At 41.4% G+C, this 27,294-nt stretch overlaps 1 long non-coding RNA gene across 1 annotated transcript in view; it reads right to left on the bottom strand.

The window, feature by feature from the left end:
• The window catches only part of LOC105489637 (uncharacterized), a 77,949-nt gene that overhangs the window by 50,257 nt on the left and 398 nt on the right, over positions 1-27,294 (bottom strand). The window lies entirely within an intron of this gene.

The following is a 27,294-nucleotide window of genomic DNA, read 5'->3' as shown; positions in this document are numbered from 1 at the left end:
TAAGCATCAGGCCCCACCTCCCCATGAGGAAAGGCCAGCACTAAGCCTGTTGGAGAGAACTTTCAGCTCCCTATCTCCCCGGTGGCGACCGCTCACCCCTGCCCTGAACCCTCTTAGATCTACTTCCGCTGCCCTGCCTTCTGCCATTGGGAAGATCTGGGGCGGGGCTTTCTGCATCCGGGTCAACGCCCAGCTCAGCATCTTCAGCAGCGCCTGGTGTCCTCTCCAGCACTCTGTGGTTCTCTCAGCCCCGCCCCGGCAGGTCTCCAGGATCCCTCACATTTTCCCTGTTTGTTGCCTGTGGTCTGCCCGAGAGTCCTATAATTTCCTCTTGTGCTTAATTAAATTCAGCCTCTGAACTGGAATGTGTCAGGGGCAGCTGAGCAAGAAAGCAGGTGTATCCCCTCACCTTCCTCCTCTCCCACCTCAGATATCCTAAATGAGAGAGAAATGACTTAAAAATAAATGATAAAATTGAAACTAAGAAAGGCTGTAATCAGCAGACTGAAAGCTGAAGAAGATCTAGAAGTAAAAGAAAAAATAAGATGAGTTAAAATGACATGAGCAGGAGACTCAGTAGCCTAAAACAGGACCCAGAACATTCATCCATAAATGGAATCTGATAATCTGGGGCCCATATTCTGTTTGCTTAACATGTGAGATTCATAGCCTGAAAGAGAAAATCAAGTTGAACTAACGATAATTGACGGTGGGTGAAAGATAAATGTTTTAGGGAACAGAAGAGGAGCACACATTTATGAAGCAAGAATAGGTAGAGTCATTTTCCAACTAACATCTAGTGAGACTGGGATTGACAACTCAGAATGGGGGTCCACCATGAACAACCAATTTGAGGTACTGGTGCATAGCAGCTGAATGCCAGCCCTGAAAAAGACCACTATAAATAGAGCGCCATTTTCTTTTGCTCTTTTGGGGACGCGGCATCAAACAAAAGTCTCTTCATGATATCTCAGCTCCTGCCGCATGATCATCACCTATCTGTGAGAGGCATCACTTTTGCTTTGTTTCTTTATTTTTTTAATCCCCATTCCTTATTTCCACTTGCCTTCTTCTCCGAAGCAACCACTCTAATGCGTTTGGCATGTAACTTTAAATTTGAATGTATTCTTATAAAACATGCAGTATTTTTTTTCTGTGACTATGTTTAAACTTACTTAGAAGAAATCGTGATAGACCTTTTTCATATGCTTGTCTTACTCCTTGCTGGGTGCATATACACAGCCCACTTTTTTTCAGTGCTTATTACATTGTGTTCATATCCCATAGTGCATCATTGCGAACCCAGGGTGCATGTGCTTTTTTGCCTTCACTTCTTTATATCGTAAATAATGCTGTGATGAATACCCTCCTTCAGGTTCTCTTGTGGAATCATGTGAGACTTCCTTTAGGACTTATACACAGGTGGCATCAGCTGGGTTGTAGGATCTCAGACATCTAAGTAATACTGCCAGCTTGTGTTACCTGAACCAAGAATCTAGACACTAGCGATTATGTGTTTTCTTTGAGTCTATGTGAAGCACGTAGCACAACCCTTGGAATGGTATTGCCAATTAAAAAAAAAAATGGACGGCAAAAATAAATGTAGCTGAGTGATGCTACGTGGGGCTAGATATGTGATTATCTCTACTTTTGTGTATGCTTGGAAATTTTCATAATTAAAATGATACCTAAAATTAAACAATTGTGTCTTGAAGCCACTGCTATTTGGTTTTCAGTTGTATGTGGCTGACCCCAATCCTTTCTTGATTTATTGAACTTTTACAACTGCAGTGGGTTGGGAAAAGTTCACTTGTAGTATGGAAATATTGAGCTTCACTTAAAGAACATTGGTAGTGGGATAAAAATGGACTAAATAAAAATAGGTCTTCTTTAATCAGATGCTAAGAGCTAGCATTTAGCTATAACTTTTAAATATTTTTTCTTAACATCCTTGGCCTCAAAATTGTCATAATTCCCTTAACCACAATTTTCAAGCAGGTGGTAAATTCTGTGTCATAAGCTAACATCTAAAAAAAAATGTATCTTTCTTTAAAATTTTGAACATTTTTTATTGTTTTCTTATCTTCATAGTGTTGCTATGGAAATGTCTGATAATAATCTGATAGTTATTCATCTTTACTGACCAATTTTATCTCTGGAACATTTTATAATTTTCTTTTTGAAATTTTTATTACAATGTGTTTAATGTGGGGTAATTATCCGGTTTTTTTTTCTTTTTCTTTTTCTTTTTTTTTGGGGGGGCGAAAAAGTGGGATAAGAGTCAGGGAGTGGTTGGGAAGCCCGGCGACAAAAGGCAGAAAGAGGGAAGGAGCAGGGAGCCAAAAGCCTACATCACCTGGTATTCCCAGGCGGAATCCCATCCACCTACTAACCAGGCCGACCCTGCCTGGGTCATGCCTCGGGCGCGTTGAGGGTGGTATGACCATAGAGGCCAGCAGTGGCCCCTGGCTGCCCCAACAACCCGCCGTGCTGCAGTGGCGGACCCCCACGAGGAGGTCCCGGGCTCCTGCGGGCACGCAGGTGGGCGGAAAAGAGGGAGAAGAGTCAAGGGGTGTTTGGGAAGCCGGGCGACAAAACAAGGAAAGATGGAGGGAGCGGGAAGCCAAAAGCTTGATTATCCATTCTATTTGGAACTCTCTGAACACATTCAATCTGGTGTCTTACATATTTGTTTAATTCGGAAAAATCCTTGGTATTATTTTTTCAAGTAGTTCTTCTACTCCATTTACTCCTTTTTCTCCTTTAGGGACTTCTTTGAGGAGATATTGACGTTTCTATTTCTATCCTCCATACCTCTTAATGTTTCTCTTACACTTTCTGTCACTTTATTCCTTCCTACTGCCTTTAGGGAGCTCTCCTTGACTCTTTCCCTTATGTACTCATTCTTCTGCCAGTCATTGCATTCAGAGTTTTCTTTCAACAATGATCATTTTCTTAATCAATATTTCTAATGTTTTCTTCTTCATTATTGCTTGCTCTTGTTTCATGCCTCTAATATTGTCCTGAGAATATCTACTATGCTCTGAGAATATCTACTATGCTTCTTTAAATCATTGTTCTCCCACTGGTTCTGCTTTCTCTGTAACAGATTGTTCAATTTGTTTCTCTATAAGAAATTTGTTCAATTTGTTATCTTTTATAGCATTTGGTAATTTTTCTTGTGTTCTCATCTTTTATTCCCTTCCCACCCTTTTTTTTTTTTTTTTTTTTTTTTTTTTGAGGATCAGTGAATTACTACAGATTTCACTACCTAAGGAAGCCCCAGAGGTAAATAGAGTTGATGAGTTTGCCATAAACCGTCCAAATATATAGATACACTTACTATATCACAAAGATAGCCATTCACATCAATGAGTTTATTTAACAATGAAAACAGCATATGTTTAACTATTTGGAAAAAATTAAATGCTACCCTCTTTTCATACTATAATCTAAAATAAATTTTAAGTAGATCAAAGAATTAAGTGTTAAATGAGAAAATATTAAATAACTAAAAGAAACAACTCTATAAGGATTCAATTCTAGTAAGGACGGGCATAAGCAGCCAATATAAGAGAGACAGAAATCATAAAGAAAAAAGGCTGAGAGATTTTCCAAACTTAAATTTTTAAAACTAATCTGTGTCCAAAGTAAGTCATAAAGAAAATAAACAAGAAAAGAACAAACTCAGTAGAGTTTTTTGGAATTAAACTAGAAATCAGTAGCAGAATAACAAAAGGATATTTGGGAACTAAAAACTATAATAACCAAAATTAAAAGCTCACTAGATGGACACTATAGGGTAGTAGAAATGAGAGGATATAATTAGTGAACTAAAAGACAGATCAATAAATTTACTCAGACTGAACAGAGAGAAAGCAGACTGAAAATAATTGAACAAAACCTCGGCTATCTGTGCGACATTACCACAAGAGCTAACTTTTGCATCGTCAGAGTCCCAGAAGCAAAGGAGAAAAAGTGTGGGACTAAAAAATTATTCGAAGAAATGTCTGAGCTTCTCAAATTTGGTCAAAGACATAAAGTTACTGATCCAAGAAAGCTTTTGGGATGATGGCACCCTTCTCTCTTGATTATGGCATTGGATACCTGGAACTCTCAGAACTGTTCATTAAACAGGTGAATAGTACTGTATGTAAATTAGACCTTAATTTTTTAATGGGAAAAATAAATGTAAAGACAAAATACACTGTTGTGTTAAGTCATTTTGGACATAAAAGTCTAATGTATACATATCTTTAATGACTTTGACCAATGCTTCCAAATTTCTCTTAAGAAAGGTTGAATCCTGTGCATACTTCCTCAATCAGTGAATGAGTGTTTGATTCCTTGTACCCTTATCAGCACAGTGATCCCAAGGGTCACAGTTTCGACGATCCCTGGCTCAGTGCTGGGCACACTGTATCGGTTTCATAGAAGCATGGATTGCAAGCGCATGAAGCCCCCAAAGCAACTTACTGTTCTAATGGGGGAAGGGATGAAGGAACATACTGTGTGTTGGGGAGGGAGATGACCTCTGAACTCAGGGAGCTCAGGAAGTTCTGAGGACTGGGTTGGAAAAAGGAAAGGTGAAGAAGGAAAACAAAACACATCTGTGAGCTGAGAGGTCTCAGGTGACAACTGTGTCTCATTCCTGTGCCCCCAGTGCCTACCTAGCCCCATGCATAGCAATGAGGTTGTGGGAATGAACAAATGAATGAATGAATAAGTGAGTGAATGAGTTGAGAGACTATAAAAGCTTAGGGTCAGCCGAGATAGACTTTGCTTGGAGCTTGGAGGGTCCAAGGTGAGTTTAAGATTGTGGCCGTGAAAGCTTGAGGACTTTTTGCTCTGAGTCCTGTTAAAATGAATGAAAATGGAGACCAGGCCTGAAGAGTCCCTGCGAAAAAAAAAAAAAAAAAACAGGCCTCATAAGTGACCTCAACTTTGCTTGATTTGCAAACATCAGTGAAACTTAACTTGAGCTATTTCTTGTAAATGTGTACATTAAGGAAGAAAAGAACTTAAGCTCAACCAGTCAGAAGAAGCCAACAAGCTTATGTAGATAACTAGGGTCTTTCCAACAGGATAGGCCAAATAAGGGAACTGTATAACTGTAACCAATTAAATATTTTCTTCACTTTACTTGTCCTGCAGGAGTCTTCCCCTTGCATTCCCCCAGTGGAGCTCCTCAACCTCTTCTGCTTGGAGCTGCCTGATTCATGAATTGTTGTTTTCTCAAATAATCTGTTTAAAATTTTACTGTGCCTCAGTTTACTTTTTGACAGTCCCATCTAAGGAGTAGAAACGTGGCACTGGTGAGTAGGGGGAGCATACATAACCATGGGGGTCCAGCTAGGTCCCCACACACTGAAGGAGCAGATGGCACAGGTACTGGACATCAGAAATCAATGCTTCTGATTCTAGGCCTTGGGGTAAGTGAAGGGTGTGGTCTTGGGCAAAGTGCTGGGTCATTTCCACTGGAGCTGGAAGTAGCACAGGCAAGACAGGGTTGAGCAGGGGGAAGTTGATGGGGCTTTCCTGCGTGCTGACAGAGGCTGGAGGCAGGGGAGGAAGGGGCTCTTGAGATGAGGTGGGTGAGGGAAAGCACTGTGGTGGCTTTAGGAAGCCTGCCCAAGAGACTAGGACTCTAGAGGGAGCTGGTGATGAGTAGAGAGGACAGAAGAAGAGGCAGGGAGAGGGATAAAGGAGACGCATGGATAGGGAAAAGGAGAGGCGGCTGAAGGGTGTGTGAGACTGTGTGCATAGACGTGTGTGTGAGAGAGAGAGAGAGAAAGCAAGACTGTGTGTAAGTGTGAGTGTATGTGCACTCACATCCATGTGTGAGAGTATAGGAACCCCTTCCACAACCCAAACTTTATGGAAAACCAAAAAGATTTCAAGTAAATCTGTAAGAGGTTATTTACAAGAGTGAATATGGCTGGGCATGGTGGCTCACGCCTGTAATCCCAGCACTTTGGGAGGCCGAGAAGGGCGGATCATGAGGTCAGGAGATCGAGACCATCCTGGCTAACACGGTGAAATCCTATCTCCACTAAAAATACAAAAAATTAGCCGAGTGTGGTGGCAGGCACCTGTAGTCTCAGCTACTCGGGAGGCTGAGTCAGGAGAATCGTTTGAACCCAGGAGGTGGAGGCTACAGTGAGCTGAGATCACGCCACTGCACTCTAGCCTGGGTGACAGAACGAGACTCCGTCTCAAAAACAAAACAAAAATGAATTCCCTGGGAATCCCTGAAGACAGAGCTTGTCACTCTCCCATCAGACTAGAAAATACCATGAGGAAAGGGGCTGTGTCTGAGGGAGCTCCGAGTGTAAGTGCTGCGTATCCTCCATTAGACCTGGGGCTCCCTGAAGGATATACCTGCCTCCTCCATCGGACTGAAAGCTCCCTGAGAGGGGGGCCTGTGTGTCCCCCGTAATACTGGGACCTAGCTGTTTTCAGGGCCCGTTTACCTCCCTTCAGGCTGGGGAAAGCTCCCTGAGGATGGGGTTATGTTTCCCCATCAGTCTGGTTTTCATGACAGCAGCACAATATCCACCTCGCCCTTCACCATGATCTTCAACCTTCATGATGCCTTCTTCCTCTCCTCTTGCCAGAGCTTATTCAACAAGTCTTGTCTCCACAGGCCCCTCTGCTGACAGCGTATACACAAAAGTGAGGCTCCTCGAAGGGGAGACTCTGTCTGTGCAGTGTTCCTATAAGGGCTACAAAAGCCGCATGGATGGCAAGGTTTGGTGCAAAGTCAGGAAGAAGAAGTGTGAGCTTGGCTTTGCCCAAGTCTGGGTGAAAGGGCCCCGCTACTTCCTGCAGGACGATGCCCAGGCCAAGGTGGTCAACATCACCATAGTGGCCCTCAGGCTCCAGGACTCAGGCCGATACTGGTGCATGTGCAACACCTCTGGGACCCTGTACCCCTTGATGGGCATCCAGCTGGATGTGTCTCCAGGTGAGTGGGCTGCAGGGGCACTGGGACGGGTGGAGGGAGTCCTCCCTGCCCCACACTCCACTAACATCAGAGATAATAAGGATAATAATCCATTAATGGTCATGTTGCAGTGCCCTTATGGCACTATTCATGGCACTATTGCCACCATTTTACAGATGAAGATAATGAGACTTGAAAACCCAATGTGACTCTGAGCTTGTCTGGGGTCCCAGAGCTAGCAGGTGGCTGAGATGAGGTTCAAACTTGGCACTGTCTGTGCTGTGTTTTATTCACTCATTGCTTCAACATAATTCATTGAGCCCCTATTATGTGGCAGGCACTATTCTAGGCTCTAAGGATACAGTGGTGAGCAAAAACAGACACAATCTTGCTCTATAACAATTGCAAATAACAAATTTTTGTAAGAGAAAAAAAAAAACACCAGTGAACAGGAAAGTAACTCAGTAATGCAGGAGCTGTGGAAGTACTGAGGATCAGAAAACACTTCCCTGAGCAGATGACACCAAGCCGACCCCTGAAAGGTGAGTGTTCTCCAGCCCTGTTGAAATCTGGGTGCTTTGAAGGGCACTTTGTGGCAAGGGCTGCATGTGCAAAGGTCCTGAGGTCAGAAGGAACTTGGCTTGTATAAGAAAGGCCTATTTGGCTAGGTGCAGTGGCTCACACCTTTAATCCCAGCATTTTGGGAAGCTGACGCGGGTGGATCATCTGAGGTCCAAAGTTTGAGACAAGCCTGGCCAACATGGTTGAAATCCTGTCTCTACTAAAAATACAAAAATTAGCTGAGTGTGGTGGTGCCTGCTTGTAACCTCAGATACTCGGGAGGCTGAGGCAGGAGAACGCTTGGACCTGGGAGGCAGAGGTTGCAGTGAGCCAAGATCACGCCATTGCACTCCAGCCTGGGCAGCAGAGTGAGACTCTGTCTCAAAAAAAAAAAAGCAAAGAAAAAAAGGCTTATTTAGTAGCTCCATATTGAGTGCGGACAGTGATTGATGAGGCTGGGAAGTCAAGCAGCCCTGAAGCCTATGAGATAAAGTTTGGGTGATTTTAAGTACAAGAGGAAGTTACTGGAGAGTTAAGAGAGGTGTGTCCCAGCTTATTTTTAAGTATGTAGTGGCCACTTGTCAAGGATGGACTAGGAAGGGTATGAACACGGGCAGAGAGGCCATTGTGAGCACAGTGGACAGAGTTGCATCCCAGCCTGGAGGGCGAGGCAACCTCTGTAAAACACCAGTACCAGCCCTCCCAACATTTACAGGTGGAAAGCTGGTGCAGGAAAATATCAGCCAATACGTGTGCCATAGTAGGGGACAGTCCCAGGACAGCGACCTGGGAGCCTCGATTCTTCATCCAGGATGATCACCTCTATGGCGTCTTCACCATCACCATGACTGAGCTCAGAATAGAGGCCTTAGGATTCTATGGGTGTGGAATCTCTAAATCCCCTGAGATCTCCATTGTCAGAATCATCTGCCTGGTGGTATCTCAAGGTAAGTTCTGTCCCTTGTTATTTGTGGGTCTCAAACTTCCTGAATCACAAGGTGTTAAAGCTGGAGAGGATCCTAGAAATCTTCTCCTTCCACCTTCTCATCACTGAAAACTGGGGGCGTGGAGAAGAAAAGCCCCTGGCCCAAGGTCACCTGCGGGCTGAAGGGCAGAGCCAGCCCCAGAATGCAGACCTGCTGGCTTTTGGTTCTTCCTTCCACATCATACATATTGCTCTTAACATTTTTGCTGCTACTAATAGGACTCCTCAATTTATTTGGAATAAGTTTAAAGCTTCCCCATGCTCAAGCACAAAGGGCTTAATGGTCCATTCCAGACATCCCTAGCCTTGGCCCTAACTCCCAGCATCCTCTCAAAGGGCTGTAGTCAAGAAAGATCACTGAGTAATGGAGTTGCAGGGGAGAAATATGACACAGGAGACAGCTAAACAATGAGGCTGACATGACACTTAGGGTGTGAGGCTGGGAGGTGTAGTAGCCAGGGGCTCAGGGGACCTGGATCCTCTCCCTGGACCTGCCCTTATCCGTTGAGAGTCATTAAGCTTCAAAATGAGAAGTTAGGGGTCACCACTAATCCTAAGACCCCTGGGCATTCCTCCTGAAATTAGAGTTGCCAAGCTCTCCTGCCTTTTTCTGTGATGGTCAGAAACAGTGGTGCTTTTTCCCTACTGCTGAGTGTGCCCAGCCACTTGGTCAAATGGGCACCTAGTGGACCCCAATAAGCTTCTCAGTCTTCAATGCCCAAGCTTTGGCTCAGTGCCCATTCCCTGGAGGGCAAAGGGCTAGCTAGGCCCTGGATGGGGACTCAAAAGCCTTGAGATCCCATCCTGAGCTGGAGGAGCCCACAGTTGGGCCAGAGAAACAGCATGTGAGGAAGGGTTATGATGCGAGGTGGTAGGTGGCATTAGAGAAATATGGTGGATGAAAGAATAATGAAAGAGAAAGGAGGGAGAAAGTTTAAATTCCTAGCACCAGGGGAATTCTAAGCCTAAGGAAAACAAAGTGCATATGGAATACATTAATAAAAGACAACTTATAAAGCGATACGCCACAGTCATAGGTGAATACAAGGTAGAATGAATAATATAAGGTAAAATAATCAAGGATTTATTCCTGAAGAAGTTGGGGGCATATGGATTGATGAAGAATAGCAGGCAAGTGCAATCCAATAAAGTGAATAGCCTGAATATTTATTTTTTCTTCCTCTTTCTGCCTTTCCTCCCTCCCTCCTTTCCTCCTTTTCTTCTTCCTGACTCTAACCTAGGCTGATCATACACTATTCCTAGGTTATAGCAAAAGAAAACCCTGCTTCTTGGCCATGTCCATTTCCTTCCTGAGCTCCATTTACCCTAACACCTACCCATTCACCCACTCATCCATCTTTTCATCTACTTATTCTTCCTACATCCTATCCATCCCTCCACTCATCCATCTATTTATCCACCTACCCATTCATCCATCCACCCACTTCCAAATAGTTTATCCATTAAATCACCCACTTATCCATCCATCCATTCATCCAATGTGCCTTTTCACAGGTCTCTTAGGTACCCCTTTCTCCAATGTTAATCCTACCCAAAACATGCCTCAGATTCCCACAGTTCTTCCTACTAGCACTAAGGTCCTGAGCCCACTGTATACCAGCCCAAGAACCGTGACCCAGCCTCCACCCAAGTTAACTGCTGATGTCTCCACTCCTGCCCACAGTCAACAGTAAATGTGGCAAATGTCATCAACTATGATTTCCCAGCCTCTGAGCCCTGGGTTTGGACACCAAGCCCTTTGTTCCCCAGTCCATGTGCTAAGAGGATGTGGGAGTGAGGGAAAGGGGAGGGTGGGAAAGGGCAGGAGCAGACTTGAGTCACATTAGTCTGGGTAGAAATGTCCAGGGGAAGAAGGAGGTGGTGATGGAGAACAGGGGAGGCTCTCAGCCAGGCTGTCATTCTCCCTAAGTCACCTTCTTTGTTTTCTTGCAACCTGAGTATTAAGGAGAGGGAAATGGCATCTTCCCCAAATTCCAATGGAGCTCGTCCAACCCCAGGGTCCTGATGAGTAGTGGGAAAGCACTCTGAGTGAGGGACCCTGGATCTAGTGTCAGCCTGACTAACTGACTGTGACTTTGGGTGAGTCAGGAACCCTCTCTGGCTTTACCTTCCTTGACAATTCAGTAGGCATGCTAGAAACCCACAGCTGGAAGACATTGCTCACCTAACAGCTCTCAGCAGGAGCCACATGTTAGGACTAAATGCAATGTTTGGTTAGTTTAAAAAAAATACTGATGTGTATGTTCTCATACACAGACCAATAGAATCAGAATTTCTGGAAAAGAAGCCCATCTCAGTATTTTTTAAAAACACTTCAGAAAGAAACTCAGAGAGGAAAGGACAAACAGACTGAGGAAGGAGAAAGAATAAAAACTCTTTCTTTTGAAATAAAAAAAAATTAATGCGATTTTTTTCCCTTTAAGAGGAAAATCTGCTTTAATTAAATGGAAACTATGATCCAAGCTACTTAAATGTAAAAGCACATTGTGCTATAAAATGTTTAATCTGTATTAATAAGAAGCTAAATTTATAACAAGGAACTGAATGCTTTTTAGTTGACTATTTATGTTGAGGCAAAAGTCTATAAAGCAGCATTTCCTATGATGGTGGAATGTTCTCTCTCCCTGTCCAACATGGGTAGCCACTAGCCATGCGTGATAATTGAGCATCTGACCTGAGACAAGTGAGAGTGAGGGACTGAATTTCTATTTATCATTTATTAATTTAAATGTAAATAGCCACCTTGACAAAACTTTGGGAGTGTTTTAAGGCAAGATTAGGACTTATTGAGCAGTTTGATTTAAGGTAGGTCTTTCAGAGCAAGGGCTGGGCTATGATTAAGTAAGGATCACGATCGAATAGTACTGGATTGGTAGAAACCATAAGATGAGGATTTTGAAAGTGGGGGATTCAAAGAATCTTAGGTTGCCAACTACCTCTTAATGCTTTCCATTAAAGAGGTAATGAATCTTTCAGGAAGTTCCTGTAATGAACAAGCAAACCATTTTCCTGGACAAGAAAACTCCCAGTAAAGTAATATTCACACAGACACCCGAATAGTAAAGTTATGTTAATGTAGACAGCAAAGGTGTGATTTCAGTTCTCAGTGTCAAGACTGAATGTGGGTATAGACAGTTTCTATTCCCAAAAAAAAAATTTCTTTTTCTGACAAAATATATTGTGGACTAAAGCAACTTAGGGGAACAGCTCCATGATATTGCCTTGACAACCTTGCATATGCCACATAGGTCACAATGGCAGACACATGAAGTACCGGTAATTTGAAGCATGGCAGAATGCCTGCGACCCTCCTAGAACATAAAAGGATGGAGGCTTGTGAGAACCATGGCCCGGTAACTTCTCTGTCTCCCCTGAAAGACAGTTCCTCATGCCCTCCTGAGTTCTGATGAGGCCAGAGGCTCTGTCCCATACCTCAGAATAGGGCTACAGTTATGAAACCACTTATCTGCCTCTAGAGTGGACTCCTCAGCAGTGGAATGTCCCACAACTCATATTGCAGTTGTCTGGCCTCTTTTGTTTTGGGATGTGGGACAAGAGCCATGAGGAGCTGGCACCTTTGCCTAATCTTTCCCTTGTTGTCTGTGTAAATAATAAACTGACTGAAAGTAAAAGTGGCTCATTGCTGACATTGCGCCACTGCACTCCAGCCTGGCGACAGAGCGAGACTCCTTCTCGAAAAAAACAAAAAACAAAAAGTGGCTAATTGCGTTATTAGCAGTCAAATCAGTCAGGACTTGGCTTTGGCGCAGCCTTGTCTTGTATGAGCTTGACAAGTGACAAATGACAGACTGAGACAAGATATTTGCAATTTGTAACATAGAATAATATCTAGTTTTTTTCCAAGATGGCTGCCTGGAAGCATTTTAACCACATCTCATACATTTAAAAGAACCAAATAGTGTGTAGACAATCACACTTTGAATACAATATCCAAGAGGGAACTTGAGAGTTCAACAGAAGAGCAAAAGAAAAGTCCAAAATCAAGGAAAATAGAAAGAAAACAGGAAGCTTGTATAGTTGGGACCAGCTGGGAACCAGAAGAGACCCTTCCAAATGGGAGAGCGTGAGTGAGAGTCTTTTTTTTTTTTGGAGACGGAGTCTTGCTCTGTCGCCCAGGCTGGAGTGCAGTGGCCGGATCTCAGCTCACTGCAAGCTCCCCCTCCCGAGTTCACGCCATTCTCCTGCCTCAGCCTCCCGAGTAGCTGGGACTACAGGCGCCCGCCACCTCGCCTGGCTAGTTTTTTGTATTTTTTAGTAGAGACGGAGTTTCACCGTGTTAGCCAGGATGGTCTCGATCTCCTGACCTTGTGATCCGCCCGTCTCGGCCTCCCAAAGTGCTGGGAGTGAGAGTCTTTCTGTGATCCACTTTCCCACTGGGGAATCATTCAATCCAGGACATGGGAGAGCACCTTGACTCTCCAATCCCTGAATCTAACTTATGGAGCTGCTGGGAGACTGTGAGAAGAAACTTCCCCATGGAGGTAGCATGCCCTGGGTTTCACACCCTTCCTGAGACTTAAGAAACTGCCATTCTTGATCCTTGCTCTTAAAAAATTGTGTGTGGTCCTGGGAACCAGTAATGGCAGTCTTAGGCATTAGGGGAACTCAGGCTGCAGCCTGCAGAACCAGGGCTTGAGTGGGGAATAGGTTCCCACAAACAGGACTAAGAAGTAAGCATAGTGTGGACATCAGCTTCAATGCTGAAACAGGGTACACCTCCTCCCCAAAACCTGAGCAGGACAAGATTTACTTCAGTGACTTGATTGAGCTGGGCAGGGCCTCCTATAGCTCAGGGCTAAGTTACAGGCCAGGTGCAAACTGCCTGGTCTGACTGTAACTGGGTTTACTATGACAGCCAGCATATGGGAGGGAGCCCCACCAGGACTAGGGCATAAGAGGAATGCAAATCCTCAACCAGTTGCCAAATCTGTGGCCACTGGGACCACCCCCACACTCCCTGTGGCAGGACCTCAGTGCAACAATTGTTGCCCCTCACTCAAGTATTTTTCCAGGGGCCTGAGTACTGCTCCACTCCATCCCCCTGTAGTAGCTGGTGCATGCACTCGCCATTGGAGGGTCTGAGTATAGGCTTTCCTGGCCCAGTTGTGCCCAGCTTCATCCTACCTCCCACCCCGAGACAGAGTGCAGAATCCAGGCTTCTCTTTCTTGGGATCAGGGTTGTTCTGTCATGAGTTGCTCTGATGGCTTGTGTTGGTTGGCCTCTAAACAAGAGGTTGGGCTTTCAAGAGAGCCCCATCTGTGGTATTAGTAGGGGGATCCAAGTATGTCCTGAGTTGGACAAGATAAGTATTTTGGTTTCTTAGGTGTTGGGTGGGGCCATAAAGCTCGCAAGAGTTTCTTTTTTGTTAGCTACCAGAGCACATAGAGAAATACCATCGGGTGGTGGAATTCCACTGCCTGCAATATCCTGGCTAGCCAAAGGTCCTGAGTCTGGGCTCAGACTCTCCTTGGGCAGAGCTTGACATAGCCACTGTGAAGGATGATGGGGTGATTCTCAGGCCAATGGTGGCAGAGTTAAGTGGACCTGGGAATTGAATTGTGGTGGCAGGTCTTTCTCATGCTGTTCTCATGATAGTGAATAAGTCTCATGAGATCTGATGGTTTTATAAAGGGGAGTTTCCCTGCACAAGTTCTCTCTCTTGGCCTGCCACCATCCATGTAAGACATGATTGCTTCTCCTTGCCTTCCACCATGATTGTGACCCCTCCCCAGCCATGTGGAACTGTGAATCCATTAAACCTCTTTTTCTTCCCAGTCTCAGGTATATCTTTATCAGCAGTATGAAAATGGGCTAATACACCACATGATAACTTCACTGCTAGCATAACCAGCATTTGACAAAGCCAGCACACTAAACATATCTACAACCAAAGACTCTCACAGAGTTTACTTCACTCCCCTTTCACCTCTACCAGACCAAGTGTTGGGAGACCTGAAGATGGGTCACATTGCAGAACTCTTTGCAGACATTCTCCAGCACCAACACAGAGCCTGGTAGTCCCACTGGATGGCTACAACCAGAAGAGCAATAACAATCACTGCAGTCTGGTTCTAAGGAAGCCTCATCCTTAGGAGAACAGAGAGAGCACCACATCAAGGGATCACCCTGTGAAACAAGAGAATCTGAACAGCTGAACAGCAGGCCTTGAGTTCCAGATCTTTCCACTGAAATAGTATAGCCAAATGAGAAGGAACCAGAAAAGTAATTCTAGTAATATGACAAAACAGTGTTCTATAACACTCCCAGAAGATCACACCAACTACCCAGCAATGGATCCAAATTAAGAAGAAATCTCTGAATTGCCAGATAAAGAATTCAGAAGGTTGATTATTAAGCTCCTCAAGGAGCTACCACAGAAAGGTGAAAAACAACTTAAATAATCTTTTTTTAAAATACAGGATATAGATGAAAAATTCTCCAGAGAAATAGTTATCATAAAGAAAAAACAATCACAACTTCTGGAAATGACGTACATACTTAGAGAAATACAAAATGCAATGGAAAATTTCAACAATAGACTAGAACAAGTAGAAGAAAGAACTTCAGAGCTTGAAGGCAAGGCTTTTGAATTAATCCAGATAAAGACAAAGAAAAATGAATTTTTTAAAAAATGAACAAATTCTCCAGGAAATTTGGGATTATGTTAAGCAGTCAAACCTAAGAATAATTGGTGTTTCTGAGGAAGAAGAGAAATATAAAAGTTGGGAAAACTTATTTGAGGCAATAATTGAGGAAAATTTCCGTGGCCTTGCTAGAGATCTAGACATCCAAATACAAGAAGCTCAAAAGACACCTGGGAAATTCATCTCCAAAAGATCATCACCTAGGCACATGGTCATCAGATTATCTAAAGTCAAGATGAAGGAGGAATCTTAAGAGCTGTAAGACAAAAGCATTGGGTAACCTATAAAAGAAAACCCATCAGATTAATAGCAGATTTATCAACAGAAACCTTATAGGCCAGAAGAGGTTGGGGTTCCATCTTTAGCCTCCTGAAACAAAATGATTATCAGTGAAAAATTTTGTGTTCAGCAAAACTAGCTTCATAAATGAAGGAGAAATAAAGCCTTTTTCAGACAAACAAATGCTGAATTTGCCACTACTAAGTCAGCACTACAAGAACTGCCAAAAGGACCTCTAAGTCTTGAAACAAAACCTCAAAATACACCAATGTTACATACACTGCAGGTTTATAGCAGCACAATTAGTAATTGCAAAAATATGGAACCAGCCTAATTGCCCATCAACCAACAAATGGATAAAGAAAATGTGGTATGTATGTGTGTGTGCGTGTGTGTGTGTGTGTGTGTGTATATATATATATGTGTGTGTGTGTGTGTGGTATGTATGTGTGTGTGCGTGTGTGTGTGTGTGTATATATATATATACACACACACACGCACACACACAATAAAATACTATTCAGCCTTAAAAAGTAATGAAATAATGTCATTTGCAGACTCACCAGGATGAATTTGGAGACCATTATTCTAAGTGAAGTAACTCAGGAATGGAAAACCAAATATTGTATATTCTCACTTATAAGTGGGAGCTAAGCTATGAGGACACAAAGGCATAAGGATGATATAATGGACTTTGGGGGCTCAGGGGGAAGGATGAAAGGGTGTGAAGGATAAAAGACTATACATTGGATACAGTATACACTACTCGGATGACAGGTGTACCAAAATCTCAGAAATTACCACTGAATAACTTGTCAATGTAACCAAAAATCACCTGTTTCCCCAAAACTATTGAAATTTAATTTAATTTAATTTTAAAATACAAAAAAAAATATTGATCTTAAGGAAACTCAAGATGCAAAAGATGCAACAGAAATCAAAATCGATGCAAAGCACTCAGAAAATTAATTCAGGATATGAATGAGAAATTTACCAAAGCATAAATATCTATCTTAAAAAAAAAACAGAAAGTCTAAAACTAAAAAATTCGTTGAAGGGAATACAAAATACACTCAAAATCTTCAATAATAGACTATGCCAGGCAGAAGAAATAATTTCTGAACTTGAAGACAGGTATTTTGAAATAATCCAGTCATACATGAATAAAGAAACAAAATGAATAAAGCCTTTGAACATTTGGGATTATGTAAGGTGACCGAACTTACAAATTATCAGTATTCCCAGGTATGAAGAGAGATCCAAAAGCTTAATAAAACTATCTAATGAAATAATAGATGAAAACTTTTCAAGTCTAGCAAAAGATTTAGACATCTATTTAGAGGAGGCTCAACAATCCCCAGGCAAATACAATGTAAAAAGTTTGCCACAGCATATTGAAATCAAACTGTCTAAAGTCAGAGTGAAAGAAAAAATTCTAAAATCAGTAAGAGAAAGATGTCTAATCACTTATGGAAGAACCCCCATCAGTCTAACAGTGGATTTCTCAGCAGAAACCTTCCTGGCCAAAAGAAAATGGGATGACATATTCAAAGTGCTGATGAAATTTTTAAAAACTGGTAACCAAGAATTCTACATCCAGCTAGATTAAGCTTTGTAAATGAAGGAGAAATAAAGTCTTTCCCAGACAAACAAATGCTGAGGAACTTCATCACCACTAGAAGAGTCCTACATGAAATTCTCAAAGGAGTCCTAAACTTGGAAGTAAAAAGCTGATATTAACCATCACGAAAACACATGAAAGTATAAAACTCACTAGTAAAGCAATTACACAAAGAAGGTAGAGAAAGGAATCAAATGACACTACTACAATATTTCACCAAACCACAATCAATGAGAGAAAAAGAAAAAAACAAAGACTTGATAGAACAACTAGGAAATAATTAGCAATATGACAGAAACAAAACCCCACATATCAACATTAACTTTAAATGTAAATGCACTAAATGCTCCACTTAAATGATATAGATTGGCTGAATTAATTTTTTTAAACGTGATTCGACTATATGCTGGTTACAAGAAACTCATGTTACCGATAAAGACACATATAGACTGAAAGCAAAGGGTGGAAAAAGATATTCCAGCAAATGGAAACCAAAAGTGATCGGGAGTAGCTATACTTATGTAATATAAAACAGACTTTAAATGAAAAACAATATAAAAAGACAAATAAGGTTATTATATAGTGATAAAAGGATTGATTCAGCAAGAGGATATAACAATTCTGAATATATATGCACCCAACACTGGAGCACCTAGATTCATAAAACAAATATTATTATACCTAAAGAGATAGACAGCAATACAATAATAATGAAGGCCTTCAACACCCCACTCACAGTATTAGATAGATTATCTACAAAATGATCTAAAATCAACAAAGAAACATTGGACATAATTGGATGTTAGAACAAATCAACTTAACAGACATCTAGAGAACATTCTACCCAATAACTGCAGAATATACATTCTTTTCATCAGCCCTTGGAACTTTCTCCAAGATAGACCATATAGTAGGCTACAAAATAAATCTCAACAAATTTTTAAAAACAAAAATCATATCAAGTATCTTCTATGATCATCAAAATTTATTCCATATCACAGTGGAATAAGTTTTTTAAAATAGAAATTATATAAAGTATCTTCTAGGATCACAGTGGAATAAAACTAGAAATCAATACCAAGAGGAACTTTGGAAACTATACAAATACATGGAAATTAAACAACATCCTCCTGAAAAAAAATCACTGGACCAATGAAGAAATTAAATTAGAAATTTAAAAATTTTTAGAAACAAGTGAAACCTGTTAGGTTTCTACCTAACAGAGATTGTGCCATTGCACTCCAGCCTGGGCAACAAGAGCAAAATTCCATCTCAAAGACAAAAGAATAAAAGAAAAAAAAAAGAAAAGCTCAGGACCAGATAGATTCATAGCTGAATTCTACTAATCCTCCTCAAAAAAAAAAAATCTTCCAAAAAAATCAATGAGGAGAGAATTCTTCATAACTCATTCTATGAGACCAGTATAACTCTGATACCAAAACCAGATGAGGACATGACAAAGAAAAGAAGACTACATACCAATATTCCTGATAAACATAGACACAAAATTTCTCAACAAAACACTAGCAAACAAAAACCAACAGTACATCAAAAAAATACACAATGATTAAATGTGTTTTATACTAGGAATGCAAGGATGGTTCCACAATGCAAAGCAATATATGTGATATAGCATATAAACAGAATTAAGGACAAAAAATGTATTATCATCTCAATAGACACAGAAAAAGCATTCAAAAAAATTCAGCATCCCTTCATAATTAAAAGCCCTCAACAAACTAGGCATCAAAGGAACATACTTCAAAATAACAAGAGCCATATATGACAAACTCACAGCCAACAGACTGAATGGGGAAAAGTTGAAAGCATTTCCTCTAAGACCTGGACCAAGACAAGGATGCCTACTTTCACCAATCCTATTCAACATAGTACTGGAAGTCCTGACCAGAGCAATTGGGTAAGATAAAGAAATAAAAGACATCCAAATTTGAAAGGAGGGAGTCAAATTACTCCTTTTGGCTGATCACATGATCTTATATCTGGAAAAACCTAAAGACTTCACCACAAAACTCTCAGATTTGATCAATGAATTTAGTAAAGTTGCAGGATGCAAAATAAATGTACAAAAACCAGTAGTGTTTCTATACACCAATAATGATCTAGTTGAGAATAAAATAAAGAAGGCAATCTCATATACAATAGTTTCAAACAAATTTAAATATGTAGGAATATATTTAACGAAGGAGGTGAAAGATCTACAAAACACTGATGAAAGAAATTGTAGATGACAAAAATAAATGGAAAAACATTTCATGCTCATGGATCAAAAAAAGTAATATCATTACAATGACCATACTTCAGTTAATAGGATTACTATTAAAAATAAAAATAAATAGGCTGGGCATGGTGGCTCATGCCTTTAATCCCAATACTTTTGGAGGCTGAGGTGGGTGGATCACCTGAAGTCATGAGTTTGAGACCAGCCTGACCAATATGGTGAAACCCTGTCTCTACTAAAAATACCAAAATTATTCAGGCATGGTGGTGTGTGCCTGTAATCCCAGCTACTTGGGAGGCTGAGACAGGGGAATTGCTTGAATCCAGGAGGCAGAGGTTGCAGTGAGCTGAGAGTGCGCCACTGCACTCCAATCTGGGTGACAGAGTGAGACTCCATCTCTAAATAAATAAATAAATAAAATGACCATACTTCCCGAAGCAATTTACAGATTCAATGCAATCTTTATCAAAAATATCAATATCATTTTGCACAGAATTAGAAAAACATAATCCTAAAATTCACATGGAAACCAAAAAGAACCCAAATAGCCAAAACAATTCTAAGCAAAAAGAACAAAGCTGGAGGCATGGTGTTACCTGACTTCCATTTATATTACAACACTAATATAATGATAGTAACCAAAACAATTTGGCACTGGTATAAAAATAGGCATGTAGATCAGTGGAACAGAATAGAGAACTTGGAAATAAAGCCACATATTTGTGGCCGATTCATTTTTTACAAAGTTGACATGAACGTACATTTGGGAAAGGACACTCTTATAAATAAATGGTACTGGGAAAATTAAATGTCCCTATGCAAAAGAATGAAATTGGCCCCCTGTCTCTCACCATATACAAAAATAACTCGAGATGGATTAAAAACTTAAACATAAGACCTGACATTATAAAAATAACAGAAGAAAACCTAGGGAAAACTCTTCTGGGCTTTAGGCAAAGAATTTATGACTAAGACGTCAAAAACAGTGACAACGAAAACAAAACAAAGGAGACTTAAAAGCTTCTGCACAGCAAAATAAATAAATAAACAAACAAAGGTGAGCAATACTTTAGAATGGGAGAAAATATTTGCAAACTATACTTCTAGCAAGGGACTAACATCCAGAATATACAAGGAACTCAAGCAATTCAACAGCAACAACAACAAAAACAAACCCAAATAATCTCATGAAAACATGGGCAAAGGGCATAAACAGACATTTTACAACAATCAGAATGGCTATTACTAAAATCAAAAAGCAACAGATGTTGGCAAGGATGCAGAGAAAATGGAACTCTTATACACTGTTGGTGGGAATGTAAGTTAGTACAGCCACTGCAAAAAATGAATTTCTCAAAGAATTAAAAATAGAACTATCATTCGATCCAGCAATCTCAACTGTATACCTAACAAAAGAAAAATAAATCAATATATCAAAAGGACACCTGCACTTGTGTGTTTATCTGCACTATTCACAATAACAAAGATATGGAATCAACCAAAGTGTCCATCAATGGATGGCTGGATAAAGAAAATATGATATATATACACAATGGAATACTATTCAGCCATAAAAATAATGAAATCATGTATTTTGCAGCAACATGGATGGAACTGGAAGCCATTAGCTTAAGTGGAACAAGTCAGAAAGACAAATACTGCATATTTTCACTCATAAGCTGGAGCTAAAATATGTGTACACATGAACATAGAGAGTGGAATAATAGACAATAGAGACTCAGAAGAGTAAAGAGGTGGGAGTGGGGTGGGTGATGATAAACTGCTTAATGGTATAATGTACATCATTCAGGTGATGGATACCCTAAAAACCCTTACTTGGACACTGTGCAATTCATGCATGTAATGAAATTGCATTTGTGTCCCATGAATTTATACAAATAATTTCAACATCTAAACTAACCAAGGGCTTATTAAAAATCAACAAGTGAAAGGAAGGAAGCCAAAAGAAACTGGTTAGAAATAGGTTACACATTGCAGTAAAAAACCATATACCCAAGAAACTCATAAATAGATGTTTGATCCTGTTAGTTAGAGAAATACCAATTTAAAAACATGGAGCTGTCACTTTGAACTCATCTGAATGGTGAGCACATGGAAGGTGGATGACACTAGAGGGATCCTTGAGCCCTGCTGGGGGGAAGGCAACATGACCCAGCATTCTGGAGAACAATCTGGAGCCTGTATGTGGCATAAACATGTGGATATCCCATACCCAATGTTCCATCCCTGACTTACGCTCTATTATGCTATTTTTTACGTCCTGTTTAGAAAAGATTTGCCTTCTCCAAGGTCATTTTTTTCTACATTTTCTTCCAGAAACTATATTGTTTTCACCTTTTTTATTTAGGTCTATGATACATTTTCAATTAATTTCACGTGCAGTGTGAAAGAGTTAAAAACCTGTTTTTTTTCTGGGTGGGTATCCAACTGATCGTTACCCTTTGATAGAAACAATGTCTTTTCCACACTAAATTGCAGAGGCCCTTTAGTGGCAGTCAAGTGACTGTCCATGTGTGGGTATGTTCCTAAACCCTCTATTTTGTTCTTATTTTCTGTTTGGCTTAATGCCAACTTCACATGTACTCTAAAACATTCTTATACGGCTCCTTCAAGAGCATTAATAGAAATGTTTATTTTGAGGGTTTTTTGTTTGTTTGTTTGTTTTTCTGTTTGTATGCTTGTGTTGTTTTGTGGTAGTAAAGAGTTGAAGCAACTTAGGTTCCCATCACTAGGAGGAATGGAAAAATGAAATCCAATACTGCCCCTACATTATATGAAATCCTACCTAGCAGCCAAAAAATTGAAGATTTAGGTTTACATATAGCAATGAGGGATAGTCGCAGAAGCACAATGCTGTCTGAAAACATATAACTGGAGTTATAATTTTCAAAAAAAATAAAGCTTAAACCATGAGAGACAAAAATAAACACATGTTAAAAATTCTATTTAATTCATACTCAATACATAATTTATTTGAGAAGATGTTATGCCAGTTTAAAAATGGAAGTCAAAAAGCACAAATGTATATGAAGTAAAGGAATGTTGAAATGAATTGTATGTGGAAGCATATCAGTTTGGGGTTTGCTTTTCCCTCTCAGCAGGGGAAGGAAGACAGGGCAGAGTTTGCTTGTCTATCAATAACCTGCATTTGTGAAAGTTAGACTCCTCTCACAAAATGATTACCAGATAACATGAAGAAGAGAGTGCAATAGATGATGTGGAAGTTTCAGTTTAATTGCAGATTTTTTTCTACAACAGAGTGAAATGTGTAAAAAACAAATGTGTAAAAAACAAAAGCACACAAAATCGATTCTATATATTTTCAAGAATCTACATGCATGCAAATAAGCATGGAAAATACAAAATATAATTATTAAGAAGATGCCTATGAGGGAAGGGTAGAGTGGAGCTCAGGATGAAGGTAGTAAAGATTAATATATATATATTAAACTAACAGTGGTAGTTCATGGCTATAATCTCAGCACTTTGAGAGGCCAAGGAGGGAAGATCCCTTGAGCCCAGCAGTTCAAGACCAGCCTGGGTAACATAGCAAGACTCCATCTCTATACATAAAAATACACATTAAAAAACACATGAAACCAAATGAGTGGTAAAGTGTTTCCTTTGATGACTGTGGGCTGTGAAATAAGGAGTCTGTCAATTCAGTTTGGTTACATGAAGATCTTTTGTGGAAAAAAACAGCATGTTTGCATTTTTGTTTGTTTACAGTTGACCTTGCCATCTTTCAGGACGTAGGTTTTCCTTTATAACATGAATGCAAGGATTGAGTTCCAGCCTGGGAGAGGAACTGACTTATCCGAAAGTGCCCAGTGTGCAGTGGTGGGGGAGGATGGGATTCCACATCCGGCCTTCTGATGCCAAATGTCATGCTTTTTCCCTGCAAATTTAAGCGGGGGAAATGATTGGGTCAGGCAGCCCACACAGGAGACAGACAGGAACAATCTGTACGGGATGCTGCTTTTCTGGCTAGATTAGCCTCAAGTTTTCTCCAGTTCCTGGAGAGAAGAAATATGAAGCTGCTATCAGAACAGCACTGCTTGTTTTATGGTTCAATGAAGATAATTATGTTTAAGTGTATCCTTATTAAGCTTGATACAGTTCTCATTTAATAGTATGAGCTCAGTCTTTCTCAACCATTTCTCTTGTCTTTTTTAAGACTTAAGTTAAAGAACTGGGCAGAACTCCAATGATGGATTCAGACCACAAGGACTAAGCCATCCACTGGTGCCTGGACTGGGCCAACTTTGCTACATGTGAAATATAGGCCTTTATTTCCCTGAACTCAATAAAGATCCACAAACCCAAAAGGTTGGAGCTACTGAATGTCACAGAGGGGAAGCCCCACTGCCAGGGATTTACTGAGGCCTAAAAAAGGGTGAGGTGCTTCCCCAAGGTCAGTAAGTGTGATCAAGGCAGAGAGGGACCAAGAATCCAGAATCTTCTATTGCCCTGTGATGGCTGCCCTTACCTTTGCAAAGGACTGAAGTTTTAGTATTTATGTAACAAAGAGACACTAAGACCAAATTACTAAAATGTTCCTGAGTCAGGAGCAGTGGGTGATGGAACCGCTTGACCAATTGCGTCATTAATTTGTAATCAGCCTGCCAGTGACCGGGTATGTTTCTCAAGAACTGGGAAATTATTGTATTCTATTATATGGGTTCAGTAGATTCCAACCATCCCGCCCATGGCTCTGTCCCTTTGCTTGGTCAACTGTTTATTTGCAGATGCTATGAAGTTCAACTTCAGCCCCAGCCTGTCCTGATATTCACATATTCAGATTAGCATATATTCAAATAGCAGAAGAGTAATGTCCTGTGCTAATGGAGGCCTCTCAAATTCACTAGCCTGAAAAGAGTTTTATAGAAAAACTTGAGGCAAAACCACTGAGCTCCACCATCCCAGTTCTGCCTCCCCATGTAGGCAGGCAGGCTTGCTAACAAAGGAGGGGGAACTGGCAGTGTTTCCACCAATGAGAAGCAACTGAAGGTCACCAAAATGTCCTTCATTTTCCTCTCTAATAACTGTGCCTCATCTACTGCTATTGAAATCCCTGAGAAGAGGAACAGCTTTTCATTGGCCAAATGGGGCCCATTTCCTTGAGTCACCAGGCAATCAGATGGATCCCTGTAAGTCACAGCTGCACCACTTATCTGCAGAATGATATAGTGAATAACTTAACCTCTTTGCGTCTTCTCTTCTGCAGTGAAGACGGCAGCACTTATTTCAGAGTAAAGAGATTAAAAAGGTACGTGCTTGGCTCATAGCACATGTTCAATTAACCAGTTTCTCTAGCAGCCCTCTGCCACAGAGTAAGATAATTTTTTATGTCACCTAGTCCAACATCCTTGTCTTACAGGTGAGAAAACGGAGGCCCAGAGAGAAGCTATTGACTTTCTCAAAAAAGTCACAAAGCAAGAGAATGGAAGACCCAGGTCCCCTGATCTGAGGCCTGGAACTTTTCCCATTGCTCTGTGCTGTCTCTCCAAACAGCCCCTCATGAATGGGCAAATGGGGTCCAGCTCATTGGCTGTGCCTAAGGAGACCCTTCGCTGACCTGGGCCCTGCAGCTGCTCACCTTTGCACCAATACCAGCCAAATCCGATAGTGCAGAACAAAGGGGTCCTGAGGAGACAGGTAGGTCATGCACTGATACAGCCTCAAGTCCTGCCTCCAGAGCCCTACCACCATGACCCTGATTATGGCTTCCGTGGGATAACCCTCCAGCAGGTGCCTCCTGGCCCAGGCCCAGTTTAGGTCTTTGTTTCTTATCTCCATGAGCACCAGAGTCTCCAGGGGAACCTGGCTCCACCCCCACTGCCAGGCCTTCAGGCTGGAGGCATATTTCATGATGTAAGAACAGACCACGGTCAGAGTCTGTCCTTCTAGCAGGCACATTTGCTCCTCCATGTCACCTACAGCTTGGAATCCGGGAATGAAGAGTCAAGCACTTCGCTGAGCAAACATGATTTCTTCCCTCACCTCTGCATCCCCAGTCTCAGACCACAACACAGACACAGGACCACAGACGAAGAGTATTCCTAGCTCCTCCGTCAAGCATGTAGGAGTGATCAAGTATTTCTGTGATTATTTTTAAAAGGTTCTGCAATCATATATGTGTCTGTTTGCATATATACATTATATATTATATATATGATATATTTTATATATATGATATGATATTTTATATATATAATATTATATGTATGTATAATATGTCAGCAAGATTCCTACCTGTATGGAGCAAATGAGGCAAATATGTATCATGGTTGAAGTTTGAATCTAGATGATGAATTGACAGTAAATACTCTTGCTACATTTCGTAGACTGGAAAATGTTCATCATAAAAAGGTACAAAAGAACTTCACCAGATTTACCATCCATTTTCTATTCCACTTGTGGTGGCCCAGGCATGCCTTTTGCTTTCTGGCATACAGTTCTTTTGTCTTTGTCTTTGTTTTTTGAGACAGAGTCTTGCTCTGTCACACAGGCTGGAGTGCAGTGGTGCAGTCACTGCAGTCTTGACCTCCTGGGTTCAAGTGATCCTCCCATCTCAGCCCCCACCAAGTAGCTGGGACTACAGGCGTGTGCCACCATGCCCAGCTAACTTTTTGTTCTTTATAGAAACATGGATCTCACTATGTTTCCCAGATTGGTCTCGAACTCCTGGGCTCAAGCCATCCTCGGACCTCAGTCTCCCAAAGTGTTGGGATTATAGGTGTGAGCCATAGCACTTGGCCTCACACGGCTCTTTGTATTAGCTCCGGGTGTCCCCAAGACACATGCTCTTCCCACTCTTCTCTCTTCTCCCAAATGGAAGGGATATTCCCATTTGGTCCCAGAGGGGAATCAACCTGAACAGTTGTAGCTGGCACTAGTCTCTCTCTTCTTCACCCTCAATGTCACGGATCACCCTACACCTGGTTCCATCATCATCATCTCCCATCATAAAATTTTTAAGCATGGCTGGGGCGGTGGTTCATGCCTGTAATCCCAGCACTTTGGAAGGCCGAGGCGAGACTATCCCGGCCAACATGGTGAAACCCTGTCTCTACTAAAAATACAAAAATTAGCTAGGTATGGTGGCACATGCCTGTAATCCCAGCTACTCAGGAGGCTGAGGCAGGAGAATCGCTTGATCCAGGGAGTCAGAGGTTGTGGTGAGCCGTGATCATGCCAGTGCACTCCAGCCTGGTGACAGAGTGAGACTCCATGTAAAAAAAAAAAAAAAATTTAAGCACTTATTAGGCCCTAAATACTGAGCCAAGGGCTTTCCATCCATCCACTGTTTAATTATTAAGACAACTCTCTGAAGTAGGTGCCACCTACAAATACATACCTGTGAGTCAGTTCCATTTACAAATGAGGAAACTGAGCCTAATAGAGGTTACAAACCTTACTCAAGGTCACATACGTAGAGTGTGGCTGAGATGGGATTTGTTGCCCCAGCCCTGTCTGATTCCAGAACTCCTATCCTCTTCTCCACACTCCCTTCGTTGTCTTGCTAGTGACTTCAACAGAAGTTTTGTTTTCATGTTACTACCTGTCTTTTTGCTGTTATTTACCTTATGCTCTACTAATGCCTCCTCTGCACAGTGAGTGCATGCTTTTTTAAGGGGAGACTTTGCCTTGCTTTTCTTTACATCTCCCAGGATATCAGCACAGTGCTGGGGAATTGCTTGGCTGGATCCACCTAATTCTCTCAACTTCAAGATGCAGTAGAGGAACCTCCAGCATCTATTTCATCTCCCAGTCCCTCCTGAGTCAGGGTGGACTAGCACAGTCTGCATGCATTGCCTTCCTTTCCCTTTCCCATCTGTACCACATTACCTGACCCCATTCCAGTCCATCCCAAAGATATGAGAGGAAACTCCCACTAGTGGGCACTTCTGCTGGGCTGTCTACATCCCTCTCCCTGGTGCCCTCTTGCCCAG

The sequence above is a fragment of the Macaca nemestrina genome, chromosome 5 (genome assembly GCF_043159975.1).
Source record: "Macaca nemestrina isolate mMacNem1 chromosome 5, mMacNem.hap1, whole genome shotgun sequence".
Taxonomy (NCBI): Eukaryota; Metazoa; Chordata; class Mammalia; order Primates; family Cercopithecidae; genus Macaca; species Macaca nemestrina.
Note: the sequence above shows the minus strand (reverse complement) of the source record. Positions and strands in the feature narration are given on the sequence as shown.